Source organism: Pan paniscus, chromosome 2 (assembly GCF_029289425.2).
Source record: "Pan paniscus chromosome 2, NHGRI_mPanPan1-v2.0_pri, whole genome shotgun sequence".
In the NCBI taxonomy this organism is placed as follows: domain Eukaryota; kingdom Metazoa; phylum Chordata; class Mammalia; order Primates; family Hominidae; genus Pan; species Pan paniscus.
The window spans coordinates 188,581,268-188,587,506 of record NC_085926.1 but is presented as its reverse complement, the minus strand read 5'-3'; the positions used below and the strand labels follow the sequence as shown (position 1 = coordinate 188,587,506).

Sequence of the window (6,239 nt, the reverse complement as noted above, 5' to 3'; positions counted from 1 at the left end):
ACACACACACCCTACTTTTCTGTTATTATCACCAGAGTGATCACACTATAGCAGAGATATGGCTATGAACTCATTATTATTAAAAAGGAAACAGTGACCTACACTGAAACTCTTCTGCTAAGTAACCATCTATAGCTTCCTACTGTTCATGGGACAACGTGCTCTGTTTGGTATCCAAGGTGCTTCATAATGTAATCCTCACACATGAACCCTTTCCTTTTCATGTATTTCATGAATCTACCAAACTTACTTTCCCTACATATCCTCAGAAGTTTCTCACATCAGGGCTTTGCTCACATGGTTTTCTAGATTTGAAACACTCTTCACCCAATTTTAAAACTGGGATTCAAACCCATTTATCTAAGACTCAGTGGAAATGTTACTTTACTTAAGACGTAAACGGGTTTAAGAAAGATTCAAATATTATCTTCCTTAACCCTTAAAAGATAAAGATAAATCCTCAAAGCGAATACCAAAAAAAGTTAGTGACGTTGGCCCCTGTGGATAAAAACAAACAAACAAACAACAAACTAAGTTACATCACAGGGTACAAATAGTAAAATCTAAAAACTGAGAAAACATGAATCCTGATTTGAGGCTTCCATTTGTCTACTATATTTTGTTGATCATTTCTGATAAGTATAATAACAGTGTTGAAATAAATGTATGTGTTCTTTGAAAATTTCCATGTCTATAGATTTTTATTGGCTATTTCACTTCTTTACTCCTTCTCAGGCTTTTATCTATAGTTAAGACATCCTAGCAAATCACTAGAACTGTTTCTAGCATGTAAAATTGTATAATAATTCTTCTATGCATGCCTAACATAGTTTGTTGTGTGGACCAAATTCATTAATTTATCCAATATACTTTTATAGCATATTTAAACATGTCAGGATTATGCTGTGAAGAAAAACATACGCTTGAGACACTTTGTACATTATTCAATCCTTCACAATATAATCAGCAGTCAAAGTGAAAGCCCTCTGAAAACTCTAAAATGTTTTACTGTGTAAGGAATTGTTAAAGTTGTGTAATGAATACTTAAAGATACATCATTAACCTTTGAGGTCAATGCCATACAACCTCCATCTGCTATCCAACAAGTGTCCTTTAGAGAGAATTGTGTAAAAAAAAATAAAAAAAATAAAAAAAATAAAAAATAAAATAAAAAGAATCTGTGGAAAACGACTCATTGCTTATTAGTGTTATGTGGCATGTCTTTCTTAAGTTCTTATAATTTGGTTTAGTCCTAGTTTCAACAGTGAGATTTCTCCAAAAATATAATCAGTAACATATTATTAGTAGTCAACATCTTTGAGATTTTGTAAAATATTAAATCACTGTTTAACTATAACTACAGTTGTAGTTAAAATGTGGTGGATCTAGATCCACCTGTGATTTTCCTGGAGGATAGCTTTCCATGGTGATGCTGGGAGGGAAAAAGGTTCTTAACATATTACAATGAGAAAACATTGGCATCTGACTTCCCGTAGTGCTGTCAATCACTGTAAAGTACAACCTAAACCTGTTCACTAGTGTTTGCATTCAGATTTAAGTACTGGCATTACAGGTGAGGCAATAGGCTAATCAATAGAGCTTCTTTTGTGGTTATTAATTTAATATTGGTTTATGCCCACGCTGGAATCTGCCCTTACACGCATTTAATGGCAAGTGTATATTTAGATAGCACTTTTTTTTTGCTTCTCATAGTTTTAGGGATGTTTCATTCTCAGGTTCTTTCAGGATAACCATCATGTGACTCATCCAATGGACATTTAATCACCATGTTTTCATTTTCTGTTCTTTGCTTTCTGTGGTACTTTCAGATCACGAATCCCTCATAGCAGCTGGTATTCTTAGGAAACAGTTTAATTTCAATGTTGGAATGAAATCAAAACAAAAATATTCTTATGACGACAAATCTGAGCCTACTCAAGGAAGTTTTTATTAACAAAAATAAAAAAGTATACATTTTAAGATTCACTTTAAATTTTTGAAAAATTTTGCAGTTTTTGGCAGAAGAGGCACATCTTGTTTTATTTCATTTCACTTTATTGTGCTTGGCAGATGCTGTGTTTTTTACAAATTGAAAGTTTGTAACAACTCTGTGTGGAACAAGGCTCTCTGTGCATCAGCGCCATTCTTCCAACAGCAGGTGTTCAATTTCTTGTTTCTGTGTCACATATTGGTGACTCTAGCAATATATCAAACTTTTTCACAATCATGATATCTATTACGGTGATCTGTGATCAGTGATCTTTGGTGTTTTTGTTTTGGGGCACCATGAACCACACCCATATAAGACTGAAGTAGTCGATAAATGCTGTGAGTGTTCTGACTGCTCCACCAACTGGCCATTCTCTTATCTCTTTCCTTCCACTTCAGCCTCCCTATTCCCTGAGACATCCCAGTATTCAAATTGAGCCAGGCCGGGCACTGTGGCTCATGCCTGTCATCCCACCACTTTGGGAGGCTGAGGTGGGCGGATCACTTGAGGTCAGGAGTTTGAGAGCAGTCTGGCCAACGTGGCAAAACCGTGTCTCTACTAAAAATACAAAAATTAGCTTGGTATGGTCCCAGCTACTCAGGAGGCTGAGGCAGGAGAATCGCTTGAACCTGGGAGGCGGAAGTTGCAGCGAGCCAAGATCGCGCCACTGCACTCCAGCCTGGGTGATAGAGTGAGACTCTGCCTCAAAAATAAATAAATTTTTAAAAATCAAATAAAATAGAGCCAAATAATAACCCTAAAATGGCCTCTAAGTGTTCACATGAATGGAAGAATCATGTGCCTCTCACTTTCAACCAAAAAATCGAAACGATTACATGAGGGGAAGACATGTTGAAAGCTGAAATAGGCCCAAAGCTAGGTCTCTTGCTCCAAACAGCCAAATAATGATTGCAAAGGAAAAATTACTGAAGGCTATTAAAAGTGCCATTCCAGTGAACATACAAATAAAAAAGTATATCTGCCTTATTGCTGGTATGGAGAAAGTTAGAGAGGTCTGGATAGAGTATCAAACAAGTCACAACATTCCCTTAAACCAAAGCCTAATCCAAAGCAAGACCGTACTATGATCCACAAGACACTATAAACTGAAGTGAGGAGGCTAAAGAAGAAAAGTCAGAAGCTGGCAAAAGTTTGGTTCATGAGATTTAAGCAAAGAAGTCATTTTCATAACATGAAAGTGCAAGGTGAGGCAGCAGTGCTGATATAGAAGTTGCAGCAAGTTATCCAAAAGATCTCGCTAAGATAGCTGGTAAAGGTGGCTACACACTAAACAACACATTTTATTTTTTGTTTTGAGGTTTCAACTTAATATTTATTACACATTCATTGCAGATAACTGCTGAGCCCTCAAAACACACAGCTTAGTATCACACAATTTCATCTTCAAAGACTACAGAAATAGACCAACTGTATATAAACAATCTTGTGGAAATATGTAGGAGAGAACAGTAATTTGGGTGAGAAAAATATGGCACTAGAGCATTTGGGATGGATATGTTGCACAAGCAAAAAGTTCAGAGGCTTGAAAATATGGTCAGCTATTAATCTCATATTTCACCCAGTAACCCTAGCCCTTAGTCACCATGCCCTCCATCATCTTTTTACCTCTGCCTCTTCTATTGTTGCCACTTGTCCCTTGCAGCTCTCTCAACTCCCTTGCCTCTAGTTTATTCTTCTTCCCATTTACTACAGCTTAACGTTTTGGGGGGAGTATTGTAGCAAAGCTATTTCAAAAGCAGCAAAAGTCCAACTGATCCAATAAGTTTACAAATAGAAATTTATACTAACAGGGATGCTTTCAAAATCTTAAATTACATAAGTGTTATTTATATTAGCACAAAATTTTTTTAAACCTAAATACTTGACAACAGGACACTGTTGGATAATTTAACAAACATCTTCATAAGAAATTATTAAACCATTAAAATTTGTTTTTCAAGAAATATTTAATAATAAGGTAGATAACATATGCTTTTCTAACATGGAATTTTATGTCACTGCAGCTGAAGCAAAACATCCTGCTCACTGGGTAAAAGACACACATGGACCTGCTTTATGTGTTTTTACTTCAGTGCAATTAAAAAAATACTGTAATTGTAATTTCAGAACTTCAAAATTTCACTAGGTACCGGTGTTCTCTCCTTTTTTCATATGGGAAAAGAAAATTCCTTTGAAAACCATTTGAAGCTTGGACAAAAATTCCACAGCTACGTTCCTCAGGATCACTTTGCAGAGTCTCAAGACTCAGATACAGCGAAGGTTCAACTTAACCTTTCAGAGAAGACATTCTATTAATAGCTTGCATGATCCCGTCAACCAAGAGAATGTTGGTGGCAATCACAGTGCAGGAGTGAAGAAGCTGTTTCTTTACACAATAGTTATCCCATACTCCTATTTCTGCTGCTACCACTGGCTCACCTATGTTGAGGTCCACATCCACAAGCTGACTGATTCTGAATATTCTGCTTGAATTTCAACTAACGTTCTTGAAGGTCAAAAGCAGAATTCTGAGCAAGAACCTTGGGAATAATTGAGCAATGCATCAGTAAATGCTTGAACTCCAAGCTGTGCACTGCCCTTTACACTGGTCTTCTGCCATTGCCATTTCCACAGCACCAGCACCTGGAACTGCGCAGCCATCATTAACAGCTCTTCTGACAGTCCTCAAGCCATCTCTGATGGCTTCTTTGATTTGAGAGAGTGTGTGCTTATTTGGTCCTTTGATCAATAATGTGAAAGAGTGAGGATTGTTACATTGCTCAGTAAAGGTGAACTTCTCCTCTCTCAGTGTATACTCATGCACAAGAACCGCAAGTCCCAAGCAGTCAGGATTTAGGTCATAAAAGTAAATCAGAGCTACCCTGCCACAAGCAAGAGTCAGCCTCTCCATATTTCTACTTTTCACTCTGTGTAGAGCTGCTATGCTTTCTTTTGCAAGAACATCTAAGGAAAAGAGATCTATTCCCTTTTGATAATCACAACAAATCCTTTATCTGAATCACCACAGATTTTCCTTTTCAGTTCTACTATTTTTTAACTCCATGTTCAATGAACTTTCTTTCTGATTTTATGATTTTTTTTCTCTCTCTTCTTCACTCTTGTAAATAAAAAGGCCAGAATTTACTTCCTTTTTTCTTACTCTAATGACACACTACACTTGAGGATGTATGCATCTTCCACCCTTTTCTTCATATCAGGATGCCATGCTCCATGGTCCAAAACAGGCCTCTAATTAAGCTTGTATCAGCTTCAGGTTTATGTTTCATCTCCATGATCTCAAATATGAAGAGATCAATAGGTTCATCTTGTTTGTTAATGGCCAAAATGGAGTCCACTACAGCCTATGTTAAGATGTCTGCAAGTTCAGCATGAACTTTAGTACAAAGAGATGTTCTGGCCACATCTCTTAATTGTTTTTATGTGCATCTCTCTGCTTACTTTGACTTGTTCCAAGAACTGAAGGGCCCTTACCTTTCAACCTCAAATCCTTCAGTGATTATTCTGGGATGAAGGCCTTCAGAAATGTAGAGGTCGGCCTGTTTCAGTAGCTCTCTAATTAATAGGACATTGTAAGTCATACCATCACCCATTATATCATCCTGAGCTGTTGCTACTTTTGCTATTAAGAATGCATTTAATAGCATTTGCATTTCGTGAATTTGCATTTTGTGAAGTGGCACACGGCTGTCTTTAGTAAGCTTGATGTGTCCAGCACAGAAACAGGCATCCTCATGACGCCCTTGGGTCCCAGGTTGGTCCTCAGTATGTCCTGTAGCCCCTGCACCACACTGATGTTGAGCACCAAAACCACCTGCACTTGGGCCACCTCAGCCTTGGGGTTCTGGGTCTTCCTGGCAGCCATGGATGCTCAAGAGGAGGAAGAGCAAAAGACCTGTGCTGAGATCCCAGAGCCAGCACAGGCTGTAGAAGACCCGGATAGTGGCTCCCATTAACCGGGTCTTCTGAAGATTTTTAGTATACTTAAAACAACCTCATGTTGGGAGAAGACGCCATCTAGAACTTTCATAAAGAGCAGAAGTCAATTCCTAGTTTCAAAGCTTCCAAGGATAAGCTGACTCTCTTGTTAGGGGCTAATGCAGATGGTAACTAAGTTGAAGCCAAATCTCATTTGCCATTCTGAAAATCCTAGGGTCCATAAGAATTATGCTAAATCTACTCCGAAGATGTGACTCTATTGCTGCAAGTTCATGATAGAACTTGAATGGGT

General features: G+C 37.7%; 1 pseudogene; it reads right to left on the bottom strand.

Moving 5' to 3' along the window:
- Positions 1 to 4,277: 4,277 nt before the first annotated feature.
- Positions 4,278 to 5,873, bottom strand: LOC100992123 (T-complex protein 1 subunit zeta-like; annotated as a pseudogene).
- Positions 5,874 to 6,239: the final 366 nt, after the last annotated feature.